Below are 27,126 nucleotides of genomic sequence, written 5' to 3' on the forward strand. Positions count from 1 at the left end.
ACGGCCAATGAAAGACCAAGGCGCGTCGGCGGCTTCGGGAGGGGTAATCGGTGAGTTGCAGCGGATCCTCACCGCTTTCACCTCTCGGATCGATTTAATAACCGAGCAGCACGTTCTCCTAAACCGCAGGGTGGAGGCTCTCGCCGCACAAGTGGAGGCGCGCCCTCCGGGCGCCGCTGCGGCTCTCCCTCCCGAGGACCCTGCGCGTGAAAGTGACGTTCCACTGGTCGTTCAACGGTCCCTTCCTCCGTCCCCAGAAGCATACATAAGCCCTCCAGAACCGTACGGAGGCTGTGTGGAGACGTGCGCGGATTTTCTGATGCAGTGTTCGCTCGTCTTCGCACAGCGTCCCATGATGTACGCGACTGATGCTAGCAAAGTAGCTTATGTAATAAATCTGCTTCGCGGGGAGGCACGCGCTTGGGCTACAGCGCTCTGGGAGCAGAATTCACGGCTCCTTCATACATACGATGGGTTTGTACGGGAGCTCAGAACGGTGTTCGACCATCCCAACAGAGGAGAGTCCGCTTCAACCGCACTACTGTCAATGAGACAGGGGCGTCGGAGCGCAGCTGCCTATGCAGTCGCCTTCCGCATCGCGGCGGCGAGATCCGGCTGGAATAGCACTGCCCTCCGCGCCGCCTTTGTAAACGGACTGTCACTGGTCCTAAAAGAGCACCTGGTGGCGAAGGACGCACCGCGGGACTTAGATGGGCTAATCGATTTGGTCATACGACTCGACAACCGGTTAGAAGAACGCCGTCGGGAACGAGGCGAAGGGAGTGGCCAGGCACGCGTCGTCCCTCTCCCTTCCGGGTCCGATCGAGCTCCGCCCTCCCCACGCTCCTCTGTTCCTGCGCTCCGTGCGCCTATGGCTCCCCCTGCTGACGAAGCTATGGACACGAGCAGGGCAACATTTAGGGCACCTGGAGCACAAAGGAGGCGGGCCCACGGAGCTTGTTTTGTTTGTGGCTCGAGTGAGCATCTCGCAAACGACTGCCCCGAGCGGTTAAACTCCAACGCCCGCCCCTAGAGACTGGGCCAGGGGTGGGCCAAAACATTCACGTGGGACACACCCACATTGCCACACGACTCCCAGTCACAATCCTGTTTGAGGATTCAACCCTGAAGGCCCCAGCACTGGTGGACACGGGCTCTGAGGGGAATCTGCTGGACAGCAGATGGGCGAGGGAGATAGGGCTCCCTCTGGTGGCTCTTACCTCGCCTGTGCAGGTTCGGGCGCTAGATGGCTCCCTACTCCCACCAATCACGCATAAGACACCTCCAGTAACTCTGGTGGTGTCAGGAAACCACCGGGAGGTGATCGAGTTCTTTGTGACTCAGGCCACCTCCCGTGTGGTTTTGGGTTTTCCCTGGATGCTAAAACACAATCCCCGGATTGATTGGCCGTCCGGGGTAGTGGTTCAGTGGAGCGAAACCTGCCATCGGGAGTGTCTAGGTTCCTCAGTTCCTCCCGGCTCCCAAGCTAAGGAGGAGGTCCGAGTCCCGCCCAATCTGAAGGCGGTGCCGGCGGAGTACCATGACCTCGCTGACGTGTTCAGCAAGGATCTGGCTCTCACGCTTCCTCCCCACCGCCCGTATGATTGTGCCATTGATTTGGTTCCAGGCAGTGAGTTCCCGTCCAGTAGGCTGTACAACCTCTCACGGCCGCAGCGTGAATCAATGGAGACCTACATCCGGGACTCATTAGCTGCCGGGTTGATCCGGAATTCCACCTCTCCGATGGGTGCTGGTTTCTTTTTTGTGGGTAAAAAAGATGGCGGGCTTCGTCCATGCATTGATTATAGGGGGTTGAACGAAATCACGGTTCGCAATCGATACCCGTTGCCCTTGTTAGATTCGGTGTTCACCCCCTTGCATGGAGCCAAGATCTTCACCAAGCTTGATCTTAGGAATGCGTATCATTTGGTTCGGATCCGGAAGGGAGACGAATGGAAGACGGCATTTAACACCCCGTTGGGCCATTTTGAGTACCTGGTCATGCCGTTCGGTCTCACTAATGCTCCCGCGACTTTCCAAGCGTTGGTAAACGATGTCTTGCGGGACTTCCTGCACCGGTTCGTCTTCGTGTATCTGGACGATATACTCGTCTTTTCCCCGGATCCTGAGACTCATGTCCGGCATGTCCGTCAGGTTCTGCAGCGGTTGTTGGAGAACCGCCTGTTTGTGAAGGGCGAGAAGTGTGAATTCCACCGCACTTCTTTGTCCTTCCTGGGGTTTATCATCTCCTCCAACTCCGTCGCCCCAGATCCGGCCAAGGTTGCGGCGGTGAGAGATTGGCCCCAACCCACAAGCCGTAGGAAGCTGCAACAGTTCCTCGGCTTTGCTAATTTCTACAGGAGGTTCATTAAGGGCTACAGTCAGGTAGTTAGCCCCCTGACAGCCCTGACCTCACCAAAAGTCCCCTTCACCTGGTCGGATCGGTGCGAAGCCGCGTTCAAGGAGTTGAAACGGCGCTTTTCGTCTGCACCAGTTCTGGTGCAGCCCGATCCTAGCCGCCAGTTAGTGGTTGAAGTGGATGCCTCGGACTCAGGGATAGGAGCGGTGCTCTCCCAGAGCGGGAAGACCGATAAGGTTCTTCACCCGTGTGCCTATTTTTCCCGCAGGTTGACCCCCACTGAACGGAACTATGACGTCGGCAATCGGGAACTCCTAGCTGTGAAAGAGGCCCTCGAAGAGTGGAGACATCTGTTGGAGGGAACAGCCGTGCCATTCACGGTTTTCACTGACCATCGGAACCTGGAGTACATCAGGACCGCCAAGCGGCTGAACCCCAGGCAAGCCCGCTGGTCACTGTTCTTTGGCCGTTTTGACTTCCGGATTACCTACCGTCCCGGGACCAAGAATCAACGATCGGATGCATTGTCCCGGGTGCACGAAGACGAAGTCAAAACGGAACCGTCGGATCCCCCGGATCCCATCATCCCGGAGTCCGCTATCGTGGCCGCCCTCACCTGGGACGTGGAGAAGACCGTCCGGGAGGCCCTGACCCGTGACCCGGACCCCGGAAACGGACCAAAAAACAGACTGTACGTCCCACCAGAAGCTAGGGCTGCAGTCCTGGACTTCTGTCACGGTTCCAAACTCTCCTGTCACCCTGGGGTGCGAAGAACCGTGACAGTCGTCCGGCAACGCTTCTGGTGGGCATCCCTGGAGGCCGACGTCCGGGACTACGTCCAGGCCTGTACCACCTGCGCCAGGGGCAAGGCCGACCATAGAAAGACCTCAGGGCAGCTACAGCCACTGCCCGTGCCTCATCGCCCCTGGTCCCACATCGGCCTGGACTTTGTCACGGGTCTCCCGCCGTCCCAGGGAAACACCGTCGTCTTCACGATAGTGGACCATTTCTCCAAGGCGGCCCACTTCGTGGCCCTCCCGAAGCTCCCAACGGCCCAGGAGACAGCGGACCTCCTGGTCCACCACGTCGTCCGTCTGCATGGAATACCATCAGACATCGTCTCCGATCGTGGTCCCCAGTTCACCTCGCACGTCTGGAGGAGCTTCTGCCGGGAACTGGGGGCCACGGTCAGCCTTTCGTCCAGGTATCACCCCCAGACCAACGGGCAAGCAGAGCGGGCCAACCAAGAATTGGAGCAGACTCTACGCTGTGTGACAGCCGCGCACCCGACGGCCTGGAGTACCCACCTGGCCTGGATCGAGTACGCCCACAACAGCCAAGTGTCATCAGCCACCGGCCTCTCCCCGTTTGAGGTGTGCTTGGGGTATCAGCCCCCCTTGTTTCCGGTGGTCGAGGGAGAGGTCGGTGTGCCCTCGGTCCAGGCCCACCTACGGAAGTGCCGTCGGGTGTGGCGTGCCGCCCGCTCTGCTTTGTTGAAGGCCCGGACGAGGGCGAAGAACCATGCAGACCGGCGGCGGGCCCCGGCCCCCAAGTATCGTCCTGGGCAGGAAGTGTGGTTGTCCACCAAGTACATTCCCCTTCAAGTGGACTCCCCCAAACTCCAAGAACGATACATTGGTCCCTTCAAAATCCTCAAGGTCATCAATCCCGCCACAGTGAGGCTCCAGCTTCCGGCCTCGCTGCGGATTCATCCAGTTTTTCATGTCTCCCGGATAAAACCCCATCACACCTCACCCCTCTGCACCCCGGGTCCGGCACCACCTCCTGCCCGGATCATCGACGGGGAACCGGCTTGGACCGTGCGCCGGCTCCTCGACGTCCGTCGGATGGGCCAGGGTTTTCAGTACCTGGTGGACTGGGAGGGGTACGGCCCCGAAGAACGCTCCTGGGTGAAGAAGGGCTTCATCCTGGACCTGGCCCTCCTGGCCGACTTCTACCGTCGCCATCCGGACAAGCCCGGTCGTGCGCCAGGAGGCGCCCGTTGAGGCGGGGGTCCTGTTGTGTGGGCCACTGAAGAGGAGGTACTGCTGGCCCACCACCACCAGAGGGCGCCCTGCCTGGAGTGCGGGCTCCAGGCACCAGAGGGCGCCGCCGCCTTACGAGAGCAGTCAGGGTGACAGCTGTCACCCATTACTGGACACAGCTGACTCCACTCAGCACGGGGGTATATCATCAGGACGGCGTCTCCACCTCAGTGCCGAGATATTGCCTTAAGACTGAGGTAACGTTCTCTGCATTCATATTCTGAATAACCAGCTAAGACTTGTAAACCTTTTCAGGACTGCTGACTACTAATAGCTAAATTGCTTGGATAAGTACTCACCTTCCTGCTATATATTGTCAAGAGGTGGAGGCGGCTTCTCCCTCTCCGTTACTGGGTGCTGTCGCATCCACATCTGTGTGTTGTTGCTCTCTCCCGCCAGCAGTACCGGATCCGACGAGCGGAGGCAGTGGCCACCTGGGAATTCGGGACTTGGCGGTTCCAGTATTTCCAGGGTTCGGTGGCAGAGGAGATCTGGGTGGTTCCGGTTCGACTGAGACGGACGTCTCCTACCTTCGAGCCTGCCCACACGACACCAGCGGATTCGACCCCAAATTGTTAATTGTTGTATTCGTTGTGCTCGTTTCACAACAGTAAAACTTGTTATTCACCTTCCTCCATTGTCCGTTCATTATGCCCCCTGTTGTGGGTCCGTGTACCTACACTTTCACAACAAACGATTTGAGTCAGCAGAGAATATTACCTCTTCGGTAGTTGATATCTCAGCGAGGAGGTGGAGTTGCAGTCCGGCCTTTATGGTGATGGTAATGATGAGGAATGAGTGACAGCTGGAGCTGAGGATGAGTGACAGCTGTCACTTCTTCTGGGTCTGGCGCCCTTTCGTGCTTGGAGCCCGCACTCCAAGCAGGGCGCCCTCTGGTGGTGGTGGGCCAGCAGTACCTCCTCTTCAGCGGCCCACATAACAGCTGGCTTGAAAAGACTTTATAAAAACAATATAATTACTTATTATAGTACAATAAATTAGGTTAACTGACTTTGTTACTGTTCTTCTGTTTTATCTCTGCGTTATCATGCTGTTTGTTCTGCTGTGTACAGATATTTTAGTTTACTGATTATTCTATATTGTCTCTGCTTGTCTTTCTTGACTTTTTTCTTTTTTGGTATTTGTTGTTATGAGTGTACTTATATGTGTGTATATAGCAACTGGTGAAAGGGGTGGGTGCTTATAAGCTATGTTTTTGTCTATGAGTATGTGGGGGTGATACTTCTGAAGGGATTTAGTGTGGAATTGAACCAATGTTCAAATATGAGAGTTTAAAAATATGATTTTCAAAAGGTAAGAGGATGAAGGAGGTGTGGCCAATCACTAGGTTTTGTTAGGGGCAATGTGTAGGAATTCCTTGTTTTGGCTACTTTTGCTACTCTTTTTTGTGGTGTCTGTGTGTATTGAGTTTGTATGGTACATGTAGATTCATATGTGGAATGGTACTTGTGTTAATGAATGACTGAATTTGGCTATGTGTGTATGTTTATATGTATTAATGCATATAGCATGTGTGCATGTATTATAGTATGTTAAGTACATCTTACTTACAGCATATGCGTTATGTATGATGTATGTACTGTATATGTGTGTGTATATGTGTTTATGTCTGTCTGTAGGTATGTATGTATGGAAGTGTGTGTGTGTGTGTTCGTATATATATATATATATATATATATATATATATATATATATATATATATATATATATATATATATATATATATAAAACCTCTTCAACCTATATTCAATTGAATACACCGCCAAAGACAAGATATTTAATGTTCAAACTGATAGACTTTTTTGTTTTTGTGCAAATATTTGTCATTTTGAAATGTATGCCTGCAACACATTTCAAAAAAGCTGGGACAGGGGCAACAAAGGATTGAGAAAGCTGATGAAAGCTCAAAGAACACCTGTTTGGAACATTCCACAGGTGAACAGGTTAATTGGAAACAGGTGAGTATCGTGACTGGGTATAAAAGGAGCATCCCCAAAAGGTTCAGCTGTTCACAAGCAAAGATGGGGCGAGGATCACCACTTTGTAAACAACTGCGTGAAAAAATAGTCCAACAGTTTACGAACAATGTTTCTCAACGTTCAATTGCAAGGAATTTAGGGATTCCATCATCTACAGTCCATAATATAATCAGAAGATTGAGAAAATCTGGAGAACTTTCTACACATAAACGGCAAGGCTGAAAACCAACATTAAATGCCCATGTCCTTTGATCCCTCAGGCGGCACTGCATTAACAACCGGCATTATTGTGTAAAGGATCTTACCATGTGGGCTCAGGAACACTTCAGAAAACCATTGTCAGTTAACAGTTTGTCGCTACATCTACAAGTAAAAGTTAAAACTCTACCATGCAAAGTGAAAGCCATACATCAACAACATCCAGAAACGCTGCCACCTTCTCTGGGCCCAAGCTCATTTGAAATGGACTGACGCAAAGTGGAAAAGTGTGCTGTGGTCTGATGAGTCCACATTTCAAATTGTCTTTGGAAATTATGGGCGTCGTGTCCTCCGGACAAAAGAGTAAAAAGACCATCCAGATTGTTACCAGCGCAAAGTTCAAAAGCCAGCATCTGTGGGTGTGCTAGTGCTGTCATGCCTGGCCGGGGTCTAGGCCTTGATCCTTATTTTTCCTCTCCCTTTGGCTCACCTCCTGCCCTAGCTTTGATGTATTAGTTATTTTTTGTCATCATGTGGTTATCTTCTGTTCCAGTTTTGCTGTGTTACTTTGTTTTGTTACTTTTCATTCTTGAGCCAAAATCCAGTTCCATTCTAGTTTTGTTCCATTGGTTTGTGTTTGCATTATTGATCATTGTTTTTCACTTGTTTGTTTTGCCTTCTGTAGTTTGTTTTTCTTATAGGTTGTTTACCACCTTGTTTTCCAAGTTTAGTTTTGCTTAAGTATTTATGTTCCATTTTCAGTCCTCATGTTCATACCCTGTTTTTGGTTATGTTACTCTGCCTTCAGTTTTTATTTTACTTTTGTCCATAGTTCTCAGTTTCCCTCACGCCCAGTTAATTATGTTCACTCCATGCCCTGCACCTGCCATTATGTTTTTCCCTCACTTTAATTCAGTCTGTTTTGTTTCCATTCACTTACGGTCTTGCACCAGCTCACGTGTCTTTGTCTATTACATCACGCCACTTTGTGCACTTCCTTCCTCACTGTCTTGCCCCATCTATACTCTTTGTTCACAAGCCACACCCCCTTTCTAGATCTTTCTCCTCATGTGCACCTTGTTAGCACTTGCTTATTTAATCTCCTCCCAGCCACCACTCCTTTGCCAGTTTGTTGTTGCTTCTTGCACACATCCCAGCCTTTTGTTCTCAGTCCTGTTTTTTGCCAAGCCATGTACCGATTATTGCTCTGTTCTCCTTGACCACGCTTTTTGCCTCATCCTTGATTACTGTGTTTGCTCGTGCCTTGACCCCTGCTTGATCTTGACTGCGTTTTTGTCTGACCCCAATTGTACCTCTGCTCCACTGCCTGACCACCTGTGCACCGAACCTAAGCCTGAAATAAAGACCATGTTTTTTCCTACTCCAACACCAAGTCTGGGAGTCTGCATTGCGGGTCCAGCCGCTAGGGTTGTCGGGCAGTTGTCCGTTCTGACAAGTGCCCATGGCATGGGCAACTTACACATCTGTGATGGTACCATCAATGTTGAAAGGTACATCCAGGTTTTGGAGCAGCACATACTGCCATCCAAACAACGCCTTTTTCCGGGACGTCCCTGCTTATTTCAGCAAGAGAATGCCAAGCCACATTCTGCATGTATTACCAGTGGTGGGCACAGATAACCAAAAAATTAACTTCGATAACAGATAATCAGATAACTGAAAAGTTATCTTTGATAAAGATAAACCGATAAACCACCCAAAAATGCATCAGAAGTTACAGATAACCGATAACTTCCAGTATTGTTTCTGGTATATTTGCAACTACTAATAAGCTGAATTTGAGTTTTAACACCACGATCACTTCTGGAAACATCAAAAGCGACAACACCCAAACAATGAGCCCACGCTTCTATGTTTGAACATCCTGCCCCCTGCTGGAAACTCTTATTTACTACACGGCTTACAGCACAGAGGTGAGCTGAGAGCAGCCATAAAGCCCAACTCTCTACCCAATCACAACGCTCCGGTCAGGTGGAGGTCTTGGAAAATAAAGTCATACTGACCTATGGTTTGGTGAATAAATAAAATGAATACTGATAGAATAACTCCATTAATGTCAATTCTGTCATTTGTACAAAGTTAAAATATAACATACATCTTTTAATGTTGAATAATGCACTAATTCTGATGTTTTGTAACAAACACAGACAGATCGCAAAGGATTCTGGGTAAAAGTGCCTCTGCTAAACACTGATTGGTTCAGTCATTCATTATGTAAACCAACACGTTAATGTGACGTGTGTCGTGTGTTGGTGTTTACAGATAAATGTGCTTTTGTAAAATATTCCATTTTATATTTGTAAAAACAGGCATTTTTATGGAGCCCTGGAAGTGTCATCGCAACATGTTTTGCATGTGAAGAGAATGTGCGCTCATTTTTTTATTTTTATTATTTTTATTATTAGTTTTATGATGTGTGCACGTTTATGATGTTGTAAAATGTGCACTCAATGTTGTCTTGACACTTAAATGTTGGCTTTACACTGTGCGAGTTTTGGCCCTTTTTCAGATGATTTTTCATTCGTGCAAGAATTTTTTGGACCAAGTTTCAGGTTAATCGCGCGTCCTGCATCGTGTAGTGTACATGGAGTAACAAGCTGCGTTTAACATCTCACGACCACCTCCTGATCACCGATCGTATGGTCGAATGAAAATCAAACCTGTTTGATATTATTCTGGTCGGCTGTCATGAGGGTATCCTGCTGCTGCTGAAGACCTACAAGCATCCAACCGCTCGCACTGTGCATGTGCAAACACTGCAGAGCGGTCTTGTAATGTTTTTTTGTCGTTTTGTTTTTAAACTTTGATGTCTCCCATCGAGAGTTTTTGTAAATTAAGTTTGAAAAAACTTAACTTGTGATTAAAAATATCATACAGTGTCTGCTCATCTTCAGGACGAATACTGCCATGAACTGCCATGAACACTATTGGCCAGTAGATGGCAGTGGAGACCTTGAAAACTTGCCAAAACAAAATTCCAGATAATCCATGTCTGCTACATTTAAGATGCGTGGAATTTAACAAATACAAATACAATAACGTTTATAAACCCAGAGAATATATTCATGAGAGTTTTAGGCAATAGAGTTTAATGCTGTTGTCCGTGGAACCTGATCAGAGTGTCTGAAATGCCTTTGTCCTGTCGTGAACATACTGAGATTACCCATAATGCACTGCTGGGCACAGCATGTCCACACTAAAACCTTAAAAATTAGCACATTACTTTAAAACTAAAACATATATGTGATATTTTCACTTTATAAAACTTCAGACATGACAGTAATTTTAAATAACTTGTCCAAAATTAGTTTGGTTAAAATTTGAACCATAAGTTAAAAATGTATGCCTCTGGATGACTTGGGTGATATTGCCAGCATATCAGGATGGTGTTAAACAAAATTATTATTATTATTATTATTATTTGACCAGTTCTCCTTTGCCTGCAGAGGATAGAGTAGTTCTTCAAAGAAGCAGCTCTCTTCTGTTTGCAGAGGGTGGAACTATACATCTGTTAGGAAACTTTTATCAGGTAGGTGTTCAACTGATTTTAAATTTTAAAAATGTTTGCTGCTGTTCAGCTTTGTTTACTATGTTATCAGTCTAAAAGTTATCGGACAAAAATTTATCGGAAGATAATGGTTTTTAAAGTTATCTAAAAAGATAATCGGATAATGAAAACATATCTTCGATAATTATCTGTTATCGGATTATCGGAACTGTGCCCACCACTGCCTATTACAACTGAGTGCGGGTACTAGCCTGCCTGCCTGCAGGTCAGACCTGTCACCCACTGAAAATGTGTGGCGCATTATGAAGCGCAAAATACGACAACGGAGACTCCGGACTGTTGAACAACTGAAGTCGTACATCAAGCAAGAATGGGAAAGAATTCCACCTACAAATCTTCAACAGTTAGTGTTCTCAGTTCCCAAACGCAGTGTTGTTAGTAGGAAAGGTGATGTAACACAGTGGTAAACATACCACTGTCCCAGCTTTTTTGAAACGTGTTGCAGGCATCTGTTTCAAAATGAGCAAATATTTGCACAAAAACAATAAAGTTTATCAGTTTGAACATTAAATATCTTGTCTTGTGGTGTATTCAGTTGAATATAGGTTGAAGAGGATTTGCAAATCATTGTATTCTGTTTTTATTTACATTGTACACAACGTCCCAACTTCATTGGAATTGAGGTTGTGTGGAATGAGGCTGTATGTACGTGTGTGTGTGTGTGTGTGTGTGTGTGTGTGTGTGTGTGTGTGTTTGTGTGGTGTGTGTGTGTGTGTGTGTGTGTGTATGTAAGAGATGGAAGTTGATTATGTTTTGCTTCTCACTGCTTTTGAATATTCATTTGATTGTTTTCTTTATATTGTTTATTATTGTTTTTATTTTGTGCCTTGATATTCGACATAAACATTTATTGAATTGAATTGAAAGTGCAGAAACACAAACAGACAGACACACACATACTAAGCCACTAAAAACAATACTTCACTTCCGTAGTAAATAAATGTGTGTATACGAAGTCTATTAGAAAAGTATCCAAATTTTTTTTCAAAAACCATATGGATTTGAATCACGTGTGATTGCGTCAGACAAGCTTGAACCCTAGTGCGCATGCGTGTGAGCAGGTTTTGAGTGAGAAGTGGTCCAGCCCCCTCGTCGTTGTTTCATTGCCAGGAAATGGCGGAATGATTTGGGCTTTTTTTCCATCAGAATTTTTTCAGAAACTGTTAGAGACTGGCAGCTGGAAACCATAAGAAAAATTTATCTGGCTTTCGGTGAAAATGTTACGGGCTTGGTAGGAGAATAAGGAGCGTTACTGTCACTTTAAGGACGGCCCCCCAGCGGCTGTGGGGTGCGCCGCGCTCCGAGCCGCCCATCGACAGGCTGAACGATCATTCATTTCTAAACGGATGGCTTGTCTGGATCCGTGACCATCGTGTGCCATTCTCTGGTTATCACAAGAGCTGGACATCACCATTTTCCCGGCAGATTTCACTTTTAACAAGAGATTTTGTCATGGAAAGCCAAGCGGAGGCTTTGTGCGTCACGATGGATTCGCTACTGGTGCGAGACAAAACCACCTCCATTTTGGTCTCACAGGACGGCTTTGAGATGGCGTTCAGACAGCTGTCGGTTTTTCCATCGAGTGATTATCTGAGAAATTGTGGATGTGCCTGGACATGCCAGAACATGTCCCATGAGGCTTCATCACGGTGTTGCTTTGCGCCATGCGGTACCGCCGCGACGCCCGGAATTCCTCCGCACGTCTGTCTCCATGTGCCGAAAAAGTGCTGATGTCCACATCTTTTCACAATTCCTGTGCTAGTCAGATGACGTCCCGGATAAAACACAGCGTCCAGTTTGGAAATGAACGGCACATTCCACTGTTACTGTTGTGTGGGCCGCCAGAAGAGGAGGTACTGCTGGCCCACCACCAGAGGGCGCCCAGTCTGGAGTGCGGGCTCCAGCTACTAGAGGGTGCAGCCGCCTCACAGGAGCAGCCAGGGTGACAGCTGTCACGCATCACCTGCAACAGCTGTTACCAATCACCTGATCAGCAGGGGTACATCAGCAGGACGACGTCTCCACCTCTTTGCCGAGATATCGCTCTACCTGGAAGGTAACGTTCTCAGCCGACTGTGAGATCTCTCGACAGTAACCTTTTGTGACTTTTGTGCATTGCATAGCAGACTTTTTTTCCAACGAGAGGTGGAGGTAGTTTTCCTGCCGTGTGGATTGCTGAGTGCAAACGCGCCCACATTTAATTGTTTTTTTGTTCCTCGCCAGCAGTACCAGGTCCGACACGTGGAGGCAGTGGCCACCTGGGAGTTCGGGACTTGGCAGCTCCAGTATTCCCGGGGTCTGTTGGTGGAGGAAATCGTGTGGTTCCGGTTCTCCTTTGGACAGACGTCTTCTATCTTCGAGCCTGCCCACATGACACCTTTTGTGATTTGGCTTTTTGTTTATTGTTGTAATCTGTTGTGTTTGTTGTGCCTATTCACAACAGTAAAGTGTTGTTATTTGACTTCCTCCATTGTCCCGTTCATTTGCGCCCCCTGTTGTGGGTCCGTGTACCTACACTTTCCAACAGGATATCTCGGCCAACGTCATGGACCCGAGGGGCGTCAACCGGCCGTTGAACGGCCAATGGAAGAGCAGGGCGCACAGGCGTCTGCAGGAGGAATGATCGGTGAGTTGCAGCGAATCCTCACCGCTTTTACGGCTCGGCTGGATCTGATGACCGAGCAGAACGTCCTCCTTAACCGCAGGGTGGAGGCTCTCGCCGCGCAGGTGGAAGCGCGCCCTTAGGGCGCTGCTGCGGCTCCCCCTCCTGTCGATCCTGTGCGCAATAGTGACGTTCCACAGGTCGTTCAACGACCCCTCCCACCTTCCCCTGAAGCATACATAAGCCCTCCAGAACTGTACGGGGGTTGTGTGGAGACATGCGCGGACTTTCTTATGCAGTGTTCGCTCGTCTTCGCACAACGTCCCGTCATGTACGCGACTGATGCTAGTAAGATAGCTTATGTGATTAATCTGCTTCGCGGCGAGGCACGCGCTTGGGCTACAGCGCTCTGGGAGCAAAATTCACGGCTCCTTCTGACATATGATGGGTTTGTGAGGGAGTTCAGAACAGTGTTCGATCACCCAAATAGAGGAGAGACCGCTTCAGCCGTGCTGCTGTCAATGAGACAGGGGCGCCGGAGCGCAGCTGCTTATGCAGTCGACTTCCGCATCGCGGCTGCGAGGTCCGGCTGGAATAGCACTGCCCTCTGCGCCGCCTTCGTAAACGGACTATCGTTGGTCCTGAAGGAGCATCTGGTGGCCAAGGACGATCCGCGGGATTTAGACGGGCTTATTGATTTCGTTATACGATTAGACAATCGGTTAGAAGAACGCCGTCGGGAACGAGACGAGGGGCGTGGCCGGGCACGCGCCATCCCTCTCCCTTCCGGTTCCGACCGAGTTCCGCCCTCCCCACGCTCCACGGCCTCTACGCTCCGTGTGGTGACAGCTCCCCCTGCTGACGAAGCTATGGACATGAGCAGGGCCACATTTAGGGCACCAGATAGACAGAGGAGGCTGGCCCGCGGAGCGTGCTTTGTTTGTGGCTCAATAGAGCATCAAGTGAGGGACTGCCCCGAGCGGTTAAACACCAACGCCCGCCCCTAGACACTGGGTTAGGGGTGGGCCAAAACATTCACGTGGGACATACCCATATTGCCACACGACTCCCAGTGACAATCCTTTATGAGGATTTAACCCTGAAGGCCCCAGCACTGGTGGACACGGGCTCTGAAGGGAATCTGTTAGACAGCAGATGGGCCAGGGAGATAGGGCTCCCTCTGGTGGCGCTTACCTCGCCTGTGCAGGTGCGGGCACTAGATGGCTCCCTACTCCCTCTAATCACACATAAGACACCACCAGTAACTCTGGTGGTGTCAGAAATCACCGGGAGGAGATCGAGTTTTTTGTGACTCCTGCCACCTCCCGTGTGATTCTAGGGTTCCCCTGGATGTTAAAAACACAATCCCCGGATCGATTGGCCGTCCGGGGTAGTGGTTCAGTGGAGCGAGACCTGCCATCGGGTATGTTTAGGTTCCTTGGTTCCTCCCGGTTCCCAGGCTAAGAGGAGGTCAGAGTCCCGCCCAATCTAGGGACGGTGCCGGTGGAGTACCATGACCTTGTGGATGTGTTCAGTAAGGATCTGGCGCTCACCCTTCCCCCCCACCGTCCGTACGATTGTGCCATTGATTTGGTTCCAGGCGTTGAGTTCCCGTCCAGCAGGCTGTACAACCTCTCACGACCTGAGTGCGAATCGATGGAGACCTACATCCGGGACTCTTAGCCGCCGGGTTGATCCGGAATTCCACCTCCCCAATGGGTGCAGGTTTCTTTTTTGTGGGGAAAAAAGACGGTGGACTTCGTCCATGCATTGATTATAGGGGGCTGAACGAAATCACGGTTCGTAATCGATACCCGTTGCCCCTGTTGGATTCAGTGTTCACCGCCCCTGCATGGAGCCCAAATATTCACTAAGCTTGATCTTAGAAATGCATATCACCTGGTTCGGATCCGGAAGGGAGACGAGTGGAAGACGGCATTTAACACCCCCTTAGGTCACTTTGAGTACCTGGTCATGCCGTTCGGCCTCACAAACGCCCCCGCGACGTTCCAAGCATTAGTTAATGATGTCTTGCGGGATTTCCTGCACCGATTCGTCTTCGTATATCTAGACGATATACTCATCTTTTCTCCGGATCCTGAGACTCATGTCCGGCATGTACGTCAGGTCCTGCAGCGGTTGTTGGAGAACCGGCTGTTTGTGAAGGGCGAGAAGTGTGAGTTTCAACCGCACATCTTTGTCCTTCCTGGGGTTTATCATCTCCCCCAACTCCGTCGCTCCTGATCCGGCAAGGTTGCGGCGGTGAGAGACTGGCCCCAACCCACTAGCCGTAGGAAGCTGCAACAGTTCCTCGGCTTTACAAATTTCTACAGGAGGTTCATTAAGGGCTACAGTCAGGTAGTTAGCCCCCTGACAGCCCTGACCTCACCAAAAGTCCCCTTCACCTGGTCAGATCGTTGCGATGCCGCGTTCAAGGAGTTGAAACGGTGCTTGTCGTCTGCACCCGTTCTGGTGCAGCCCGATCCTAGTCGCCAGTTAGTGGTTGAAGTGGACGCCTCGGACTCAGGGATAGGAGCTGTGCTTTCCCAGAGCGGGAAGACCGATAAGGTCCTTCACCCGTGTGCCTATTTTTCCCGCAGGTTGACCCCGGCCGAACGGAACTATGACGTCGGCAATCGAGAACTCCTCTGCGGTGAAAGAGGCTCTGAAGAGTGGAGACATCTGTTGAGGGAACGTCCGTGCCATTCACGGTTTTCACTGACCACCGGAACCTGGAGTATATCAGGACCGCCAAGCAGCTGAACCCCAGGCAAGCCCGCTGGTCACTGTTCTTCGGACCGTTTTGACTTCTGGATCACCTACCGTCCCGGGACCAAAAAACCAGAGATCGGATGCCTTTGGTCCCGGGTACATGAAGATGAAGTCAAAGCGGAGTTGTCGGATCCACCGGAACCCATCATCCCGGAGTCCACTATCGTGGCCACCCTCACCTGGGACGTAGAGAGAACCGTCCGGGAGGCCCTGGCACGAAGCCCAGACCCCGGAACTGGGCCGAAGAACAAACTATACGTCCCACCAGAAGCTAGGGCTGCAGTCCTGGACTTCTGTCACGGCTCCAAGCTCTCCTGTCATCCAGGGGTGCGAAGAACCGTGGCAGTTGTCCGGCAGCGCTTCTGGTGGGCGTCCCTAGAGGCCGACGTCCGGGATTATATCCAGGCCTGCACCACCTGCGCCAGGGGCAAGGCTGACCATCGCAGGGCATCAGGACTACTCCAGCCGCTGCCTGTGCCTCATCGCCCCTGGTCCCACATCGGCCTGGATTTTGTCACGGGCCTCCCGCCGTCCCAGGGTAACACCACCATCCTCACGATAGTGGACCGATTCCCCAAGGCGGCACACTTCGTGGCCCTCCCCGAAGCTCCCAACAGCCCAGGAGACAGCGGACCTCCTGGTCCACCACGTCGTCCGGCTGCATGGGATTCCAACAGACATCGTCTCTGATTGCGGTCCCCAGTTCTCCTCACAAGTCTGGAGGAGCTTCTGCCGGGAACTGGGGGCCACGGTGAGTCTCTCGTCCGGGTACCACCCTCAGACCAACGGGCAAGCAGAACGGGTAAACCAGGAGGTGGAACAGGCCTGCGCTGCGTGACTGCCGCGCACACCCGGCGGACCTGGAGTACCTATTTGGCCTGGATCGAGTATGCCCATAACAGCCAGGTGTCTTCAGCCACCGGCCTCTCCCCTTTTGAGGTGTGTCTGGGGTATCAGCCCCCGTTGTTTCCGGTGGTTGAGGGAGAGGTCAGTGTGCCCTCAGTCCAGGCCCACCTACGGAAGTGCCGTCGGGTGTGGCGTGCTGCCCGTTCTGCTTTGCTAAAGGCCCGGACGAGGGCAAAAGCCCATGCAGACCGTCGGCGGACCCCGGCCCCTGCGTATCGGCCAGGGCAGGAGGTGTGGTTATCCACAAAGGACATTCCCCTCAAAGTGGACTCCCCCAAGCTACAGGACCATTACATTGGCCCCTTCAAGATCCTTAAGGTCATCAGTCCGGCCGCAGTGAGGCTTCAGCTTCCGGCCTCACTGCGGATCCATTCTGTGTTTCATGTGTCCCGTATTAAACCGCATCACACCTCACCCCTCTGTACTCCGGGTCCGGCGCTGCCTCCTGCCCGGATCATCGATGGCGAGCCGGCTTGGACTGTACGCCGGCTCTTGGATGTCCGTAGGATGGGCCGGGGCTTCCAGTATTTGGTGGACTGGGAGGGGTACGGTCCCGAAGAACGCTCCTGGGTGAAGAGGAGCTTCATCCTGGACCCGGCCCTCCTGGCCGATTTCTACCGCCGCCACCCAGACAAGCCTGGTCGGGCGCCAGGAGGCGCCCGTTGAGGGGGGGGTCCTGTTGTGTGGGCCGCCAGAAGAGGAGGTACTGCTGGCCCACCACCAGAGGGCGCCCTGTCTGGAGTGCGGGCTCCAGGCACCAGAGGGCGCAGCCGCCTCACAGGAGCAGCCAGGGTGACAGCTGTCACGCATCACCTGCAACAGCTGTTACCAATCACCTGATCAGCAGGGGTACATCAGCAGGACGACGTCTCCACCTCTTTGCCGAGATATCGCTCTACCTGGAAGGTAACGTTCTCAGCCGACTGTGAGATCTCTCGACAGTAACCTTTTGTGACTTTTGTGCATTGCATAGCAGACTTTTTTTCCAACGAGAGGTGGAGGTAGTTTTCCTGCCATGTGATTGCTGGGTGCAAACGCGCCCACATTTAATTGTTTTTTTTGTTCCTCGCCAGCAGTACCAGGTCCAACATGCGGAGGCAGTGGCCACCTGGGAGTTGGGGACTTGGGCGGCTCCAGTATTCCCGGGGTCTGGTGGCGAGGAAATCGTGTGGTTCCGGTTCTCCTTTGGACAGACGTCTTCTATCTTCGAGCCTGCCCACACGACACCTTTTGTGATTTGGCTTTTTGTTTATTGTTGTAATCTGTTGTGTTTGTTGTGCCTATTCACAACAGTAAAGTGTTGTTATTTGACTTCCTCCATTGTCCGTTCATTTGCGCCCCCTGTTGTGGGTCTGTATACCTACACTTTCCCCAACAGTTACAGGAGTTTTTGTCATGGAAAGAGGAGCGGAGGCTTCGCACGTCACGGCGGTGCCGCATGGCGCAAAGCAACGCCGGGATGAAGCCTCACAGGACATGTTCTGGCATGTCCAGGCACATCCACAATTTCTCGGATAATTACTCGATGGAAAAACCACCGACAGCTGTCTCAACGTCATCTCAAAGCCGTCCTGTGAGACCAAAACGGAGGTGGTTTTGTCTCGCTCCAGTAGCGAATCCATCGTGATGCGCAAAGCCTCCGCTCGGCTTTCCATGACAAAATCTCTTGTTAAAAGTGAAATCTGCTGGAAAATGGTTGATGTCCAGCTCTTGTGATAACCAGAGAAATGGCACACGATGGTCACGGATCCAGACAGCCATCCGTTTAGAAATGAAATGGTCGTTCAGCCTGTCGATTGCCATTTCCTGGCAATGAAACAATGACGAGGGGGCTGGACCACTCCTCACTCAAAGCCTGCTCACAGGCGAATGACGCAACCGATAGGCGTGGAAAAACTCACGCATGCGCACAAGGGTTCAAGCTTGTCTGACACAATCACACGTGATTCAAATCCATATGGTTTTTGAAAAAAATAATAAGGTCGGATACTTTTCTAATAGACCTTGTACATACTATACAGCCTTCGGTGTTTGGTCCTGTGCAGCTGTGTTTGCAGAGAAGGCGGTGCTCTCTGTGACGCTCACCATCCATCCATCCATTTTCTTCTGCTTTATCCGGAGTCGGGTCGCGGGGGCAGCAGCTCAAGCAAAGCCGCCCAGACCTCCTGATCCACACACATCTCCTCCAGCTCCTCCGGGGGAACCCCAAGGCGTTCCCAAGCCAGCCGAGAGATGTAGTCCCTCCAGCGTGTCTTGGGTCTTCCCCGGGGCCTCCTCCCAGTGGGACGTGCCTGGAACACCTCTCCAGCGAGGCGTCCATGGGGCATCCGGAAAAGATGCCCGAGCCACCTCAACTGACTCCTTTTGACGTGGAGGAGCAGCGGCTCGACTCCGAGCTCCTCCCGAGTGACCGAGCTCCTCACCCTATCTCTAAGGGAGTGCCCAGCCACCCTGCAGAGGAAACTCATCTCGGCCGCTTGTACTCGCGATCTCGTTCTTTCGGTCATGAGCCAAATCTTATGACCATAGGTGAGGATCGGAACGTAGATCGATCGGTAAATCGAGAGCTTTGCCCCCCTACTCAGCTCTCTCTTCACCACGACGGTCCGATACAGCGACCGCATCACTGCAGATGCTGCACCGATCCATCTATCGATCTCATGCTCCATTCGTCCCTCACTCATGAGCAAGACCCCGAGATACTTAAACTCCTCCACTTGAGGCAAGGACACTCCACCGACCTGAAGAGGGCAAAGCACCTTTTTCCGGTCAAGAACCATGGCCTCCGATTTGGAGGTGCTGATTTTCAGCCCAGACGCTTTACACTCGGCTGCAAACTGCCCCAGTGCACGCTGAAGGTCCTGATTTGACGACGCCAACAGAACCACATCGTCCGCAAACAGCAGAGACGAGATTCTGTGGTTCCCAAACCAGACCCCCTCTACACCCTGGCTGCGCCTAGAAATTCTGTCCATAAAAATAATGAACAGAACCGGTGACAAAGGGCAGCCCTGGCGGAGGCCAACGTGTACTGGAAACAGGTTTGACTTACTACCGGCAATGCGAACCAAGCTCCTGCTGCGGTCGTACAGGGACCGGATAGCCCTTAGCAAAGGACCCCGGACCCCGTACTCCCGGAGCACTCCCCACAGGGTGCCCCGAGGGACACGGTCGAATGCCTTCTCCAGATCTACAAAACACATGTGGACTGCTTGGGCAAACTCCCATGAACCCTCGAGCACCCGATGGAGCATGTAGAGCTGGTCCAGTGTGCCGCGACCAGGACGAAAACCACACTGCTCCTCCTGAATCCGAGGTTCAACCATCGGTCGAATTCTCCTCTCTAGTACTCTAGAATAGACCTTACCGGGGAGGCTGAGGAGTGTGATCCCCCTATAGTTGGAACACGCCCTCCGGTCCCCCTTCTTAAACAGAGGGACCACCACCCCGGTCTGCCATCCAGAGGCACTGTCCCTGATTGCCACGCGATGTTGCAGAGGCGTGTCAGCCCGACAGCCCCACAACGTCCAGAGACTTAAGGTACTCAGGACGGATGTCATCCACCCAGGAGCCTTGCCACCGAGGAGCTTTGCTAACCACCTCGGTGATTCGGCCTGGGTAAATGATGAGTCCGCCTCTGAGTCCCCAGTCTCTGCTTCCTCTTCAGAAGACGTGACGATGGGATTGAGGAGATCCTCGAAGTACTCCTTCCACTGACCTACAACATCCCAGTCGGGTCAACAGCTCCCACCCGCACCGTAAACAGTGCTGGTGGAGAGCTGCTTCTGCCTCCTGAGGCGTCGGACGGTTGCCAGAATCTCTCGAGGCAACCGATACTTCTCCTCCATAGCCTCCCCGAACTCCTCCCAGACCCAAGTTTTTGACTCTGCGACCGCACGGGCTGTGGCACGATTGGCCTGCTGGTACCTGTCAGCTGCCTCTGGGGTCCCACCTACCAACAAGATAAGTAGGACTCCTTCTTCAGCTTGATGGCATCCCTTACTTCCGGTGTCCACCACCGGGTTCGGGGATTGCCGCCGCGACAGGCACCAGAGACCTTGCGACCACAGCTACGAGTAGCCGCATCGACAGTGGAGGTGGAGAACATGGTCCACTCGGATTTCTTGTCTCCAACCTCCCCCGGGATCTGGGAGAAGCTCTCCCAGAGGTGGGAGTTGAAGACCTCGCTGACAGAGGGTTCCGCCAGTCGTTCCCAGCAGACTCTCACGATACGTTTGGGCCTGCCAGGTCTTACCGGCTTCCTACCCTCCCAGCGGATCCAACTCACCACCAGGTGGTGATCAGTCGACAGCTCTGCCCCTCTCTTCACTCAAGTGTCCGAGACACGTGGCCGAAGGTCAGATGATACGACTACAAAGTCGATCATCGACCTCCGGCTCAGGGTGTCCTGGTGCCACGTGCACTTATGGACACCCTTGTGCTCGAACATGGCGTTTGTGATGGACAAACTGTGACTAGCACAGAAGTCCAACAACTGAACACCACTCGGGTTCAGATCGGGGAGGCCGTGCTTCCCGATCAACCCCCTCCAGGTCTCACTGTCGCCGCCCACGTGGGTGTTGAAATCCCCCAGGAGATGGAAAAACTGCAGGAACTGCTTCACTTCTGACTTGACATGTTTGATAAATAATTATGCAAATAATTCTTTGTGATTGAGTGACACCATAATATGTTTGTGTGGCCATGATGGAAAGTTAATTTGTCTTTGACTTTCTTTAACCGCATGAAATTACCCTCAGAGGTCACGAGCTCAGAGCATTGCTGTGTTGTTGTTGTTGTCCTCAGGAGAGAGAAGCAGTTTCTGAAGTCCATTGTGGTTTTTCCCAGTTGCTGCTTGAGCTCAACAAGCCCGATGCTCCATATTCCCTGAGTTTGGCCAACAGGCTGTACAGAGAGCAATCCTACAAGTTTCTTGAGGTGTGTGTGTGTGTTTGTGTGTGTGTGTGTGTGCGTTTTCTCCAATATGAATGGCTTCTAAATCCCAAGGCTGAAAGAATTAACAGAACTCAGAGGGTTCACATCAGTAAATACATTGTTTATGTTTCTAGAATTTTTTGTCAGCTACCAAAAAGCACTACATGGCAGAGCTGGAGACTGTGGACTTCTTGTCCAGTGCAGAAGCAGTGAGGCTCAACATCAACAGCTGGGTGGAGAATCAGACATAAGGTGGCACTCACACACACACACACACACACACACACAACCACACACACACACACACACACACACACACACACACACACACACACACATACACATATAATATAATATAGGTGTTACAGGCCAGGCCCTACATTTTCACCAGTTTCATAAAAATGAGTTCATCAATCGAACAACTCTGTAAAATAAAGCTGTTTTGATTTTAAAGGTGCACTAAAATGACAATTCCTGTGATTTCATGGAGTTTAGTGGACAAACAAAAATGCTATTTATCCATATATTTCGCATATAATTAAAAATAGAATCTGTGTATCTATATTTAAAAACAACCTTTGTTTATTGAAATGAAAACACTTTTTGGTCGTGAACCCAGTCAGTGGGAATCTGCTAAACCCATCACATAAGAACCGGTTATGATAACTAGCTGAGCAAATTTGGACTTTCATCTGTTGAAGGTGTATTTGCTTGTTGTTTGACCAAAAAGTGTTTCCATATCACAAAGAATTTCTGTTTTGTTTTTTTCTTTTATTTCTTTTTTCTGCAGTCTTCTCAGTGACTTTGCGGATTCATCAGGGATTTGGTTCTGACACTGTTCAGTGTTTACATGGGCTCTGTGATGGACAGGGTTGTGGAGACAGATGCTCAGATGTCTTTGCTGCTGATGAAAGGTTTACTGACGTCTGTTTCACAGATGATATTTGTTTGTGAACATGGTTGAAGCTGTGATTGCAGCACTTAAAGCTGAGTGAGGAGTCAGAATGTCTGGGTTTGTGATAATCCTGGATCAGATCTACCAACCAGGCTTTCATTGACTTCCTGGACTCTGCCATTAGAAGTGTAGCGGAAAGCTGTACCAACATTCAACATCCTAAGTTTGCATTAAGCAAAGGCCATAAATTTCTTTAAAAAAAAAAGAGAACACAACACAGCACAGCAAGGCTTGGTATATCTCCAGGTGTCAAAGGGAGACCCTCTGAGCCAACATAGGATGGCTCGGTGTCATAAACCCTCACCCTTTCCAGGATTTAAGATTCTCGAAAGTGCATTCCTCACAGAGCTGTGAATCCCCTTTATCAGCCCGAAACCAGATGTGCCAACTCCTTTCTCATCTAAAAAACACAGACACCAGAAGAACATGCTTTCTCCCAAAAGTCTAAAAACTATGACTTTACAACAAGATTCAAGTAAAATCACCTCACTGAAGAATTGCCATCAACTTGTTGATCACAGTCCAGTTTTTCTGGTCAAAATCGACCCCAAATTGGCAGAGTTAACATTTTGTGATGAAATCCAAACCCCAGTCCCTTCCAGTCCATGGAACAAGAGTGACCCCTGTTGGACGAATTGGGGAAGAGCATGTAACAATTATGTACAGTGTTATAAAGTTGTAACCACATTTAAAAAGTGCATTTTATTGTTGTAACAGAAAAAAGAAAAGAAAAAGAAACAACATGTGACCATTTAACCTTACACATAAGATTTATATATATATTGTATCTTGTGCTCTGATTATAGATTGTAGGTAGTTTATCAAGTGTGTTTTTCATATTTGTGTTGTGTGGTAGTCCTAAGGAAATTGTCTACTCGAGTTTTGCAGTACAGGACTTGCTTGGTTTTAAAGCGGCAATCTAACAGTGGACAGTGATTTATTAAAACTAGAGAAAGAAACACAGAAAAAACTACAGTACCCAGAATTCTTGCGGGTGGAGCTTTTAACCCTTTAAAAGCCTGCACCCCCGGGGAATCGGGTGCTTGCTTGTTCTTCCACTCTTCCTCTTCACTCTTCCTCATACGCTCTTTTTTTTTGGGGTCTCAAGACGCGGCCTAGCCGTCCAAAAATTTAACGACCCTTTTGTCTGCAACCACATGTTGTGTAAAACGTATTTCTTGTTAGTGCATGCCAACAAGAAATTACTTTTTTCCTTTTTTCTACAGATAACTTTTGCTCAACTTTTGTAAAGTTAAACGCACAGGTGGATTTAACTTTCGTTTACAATTTTTCAAATTAAAACCTTTTTTTTTTTCTTGAACTCCAAATTCACCTCGTGAACATTGTTCTTACAAAGTCAACTATTTTTGTATTGAGTTTTTGATTTGACCCGGCTTCGACGACAAAAGACAAATTTTTGTTTTGGCGAATAGAAAAATAAAGACACTCAAGACTTTATTCTGACGATCCCTGACTACAAGCACTGCAGAGATAAAAACATCCAGGTCAGCTGAGACTGATTTGAACCACCACCGCAAGTCACAGCCTAACAACGGAAAGCATCCCCGGTAACCAAAGAAATTGGGCAGGGTGAAAGGCAGAGTCTCTTTATCAAGGTCCCTGAAGTAGCTGTGTGACGGACGAATCACTGACTGAAAACGAGACGATTTCCAGCACATGACCTCCGGAGACCGATCTGCACAGCTGTTACGTGCTGGGCACGTGATTGCTTACATTCTTATTTTTGTATTATATTTTTTTCTTTTCTGGTTTATTTTTTGGTTATAAGTATGTTTGTGGTTTTTTGTCTATTGATTTTTGTGGGTATTTTTTTTGTGGAAACGCCCCCTCCGTCAACCTATAAATAGGTTTGTCTGCGGGTGCGTCTCTCTCTCACCTTCTCCAGCTCACTTTGTGCCAGGGTCTGGGCGTGGCTCGTCAGCACGCACAGCTGCCAGCTGTCAGAATGCAGGCCTCAAGCCTTAGGCCTGAGTTTGTCCTGTGAGTATTTTTGTAGCATTGTTTTTGGACTTTTCTTGTCTTTTGGGCCTGGTGGGACTGGCTGTCCGGTTCTCGCTTTTCTTTTGATTGGGTTTAGGAGTTTTTGCTTTTTTGTTACTCTGGTGTTTGCAGCGGCTTCGACGGCCCTGTATGGAGTTGGCCCACTGCAGCACCTGTTGTTTCTGTTTAGCTGGTCTTCCAGGCCCCAACTTTCTTTTGTAACTTTTAGCTTTTTTTTGGGACACAGGGAGGTAAGGGTTTTGTTGTGAAACCTTAAGAAAGAAGTCTATCTAACTGAAATAACTTAAGAAGAATGAAGAATTCCTTAATAATTAATAAAATTGACTATTTGACTCTTTCCTCTGCTGTCTGTGTCTCAATGAATATGTTGTGTTCCTTTGGGGTCGTAACATATTTATGGGGGCTCGTCTAAAACCAAATTTCTCTTTTAGCAGTGAGTTGTGCCCCGTTGTTATTTGTAGTTTTATTTTTGGTAACTTACTATGGGGGCTTGTTTATAAACAAATGTTCCTTTAGCATAGAGGCGTGCCTTTTGTTATTTGTAGTATTTTGGTAGTTTGTGGTTGGGTTATTTTGTTTTCTGGCTTTTCGTTGAGACTTGTGCTGAGTTCATGGGAATATTGTTTTTTTTTTCTCTTTTTTTTTTTGAGTTGGAGTTAGAGTTTAGGAGTATTTGTTGTGGGGTGTATGCCTTTTTAGAGTGCAGAAAGATTTGTGTTTGGACGCATTTGTTCTGCATTTAAGATGTCGTTCAATTTAGACAAATTTGTTAAGGCACCCACTTTGGAAGGGTTTCACAAGTGTACTAGGGATAATTTGTTGGTAATTGCTGATCATTATGAAGTTCCAGTTTCGGAAAAGGCTGGGAAGGGAGTTATCAAATCTGAATTGTTAGCTGGTTTGATTGAACAAGGGATTTTTCCTGCTTCTTTGGTTCCTGGAAGTTCACGGGTAGTTGCTGATGTTGAGGAAGCGGCTCGCGTGAAGGAACTGGATGTGGAATTACAGCGTCTGAGTTTGGAACGGAAAAAGGTTGAATTGGAACAAATAAAAGTTGAACAGGAGGCTCAAGTTCGCTTGCGTGAACTGGAGTTGGAGTTGGTGAGACAACAGCAGCGATTGCAGACCACAGGTTTTGATGTCAGTAGAAATATTCGTTTAGTGCCACCATTTAATGAGCAGGATGTTGATAAGTATATTGTCATTTTTGAGAAAATTGCTGAAGCACTTAAGTGGCCTAGAGAGACGTGGACATTATTGTTACAGTGTAGTTTGGTTGGTAAAGCACAGGAGGCTTATGCATCAGTGTCTGTTGCTGATAGCCTTGATTATGCTAAAGTGAAGAGTGCCATCCTTCAGGCATATGAATTAGTGCCAGAGGCATATCGTCAGAAATTTCGTAAACTTAGGAGAAGAAATAATCAAACGTATGTGGAATTTGTGAGAGATAAAGAGGTGCTCTTTGACCGGTGGTGTGCTTCTCAAAAAGTTGAGGATTTTGAGCAATTGAAACAGCTGATTTTAATGGAAGATTTTAAAAATGGCCTACCTGATAGAGTTGCTACTTATGTAAATGAACGGAAAGAAAGTAATGTGGTAAGAGCTGCAGTGCTCGTTGATGAATATGTTTTGACGCATGAAACACATTTTGGGCACTCTCGTGGTTTTGTTAAATCTGACAGATTTAATGGCTATGGAAAGGAGGTAGAGAAACCGTCTCCAACAGTAGAGGCTGTTATGAGGCAGGTGCGGTGCGTTGTGGAGAGTAAATCGGACACAACTGGAAAATCTAATGATGTGCTGTACTTTTTATTGTAAAAAGAGAGGGCATATCGTTGCAGGCTGTCCAGTTTTAAAGAAGTACCTTAAATCTGTGGCTTTGGTAAAAACTGTGGATCAAGTCAGTCATTTGGCATCAGGGAAGCAGAGTGATTTCACTGATTTTCAGCCTTTCATTATGGATGGCTTTGTCTCTGTTGCAGGTGGTGAGAGCGCCCCAGTAAAAATATTACGCAATACAGCTGCCTCAGTCTTTTATTTTGGAGGGGATTTTGCCTTTAAATGATGATACCGCAGTTGGTTCTGATATTCCTGTTTGTGGGTTTGGTATGCGGGAAATTGACGTTCCTTTGCACAAAATAGTGATTCACTCAGAGCTATGGTCTGGAGAGGCTGTGGTCGGCGTGCGTCCTGGTTTTCCAATCTGTGGTGTTTCTCTGATTATGGGGAATGATGTGGCAGGAGGCACAGTGTTGATTACACAGGAGGTTATACCTGTCCCAGTTTTATGTTCCTGTCCAGACGAGCTTGCTCGTACATTTCCACACATTTTTACATCTTGTGCTGTTACCTGCGCAGTTGCTAAATGTGAGCAGGAGGAAGGAAAAGGTGAGATTGATTTGAGTGACAGCTTTTTGGGTAACACTGAAGTTTGGAGTGAGTGTTCCCTTTGTGCATGAAGGCGCAGTGACAGGAGTTGCAGAGGGTTGTGATGTGGGGGCGCTGTCACTGTCGAAGAGTAGATTGGGGGCTGATCAGAAAGCAGTTGACACTTTAGCACATTTGTTTGATGTAGTGACTGATGAGTCTGTGTCCATGGGTTACTTTTTGTCGGATGGTCTGTTAATGCGTAAATGGACACCTGTGGATGTCTCTCCTGTTGAGGAGTGGGGCATGGTTACGCAGATTGTGGTTCCGACAAAGTACCGTGTTGAAATATTGAAGCTGGCTCATGACAATCCG

The 27,126-nt window shown here is 49.3% G+C and overlaps 1 pseudogene; it reads left to right on the forward strand.

Annotated features, from left to right (window-relative positions):
• Positions 1 to 27,126, forward strand: part of LOC117507975 — a 74,098-nt pseudogene that overhangs the window by 14,315 nt on the left and 32,657 nt on the right.

The sequence above is a fragment of the Thalassophryne amazonica genome, chromosome 1 (genome assembly GCF_902500255.1).
Source record: "Thalassophryne amazonica chromosome 1, fThaAma1.1, whole genome shotgun sequence".
Lineage (NCBI taxonomy): Eukaryota > Metazoa > Chordata > Actinopteri > Batrachoidiformes > Batrachoididae > Thalassophryne > Thalassophryne amazonica.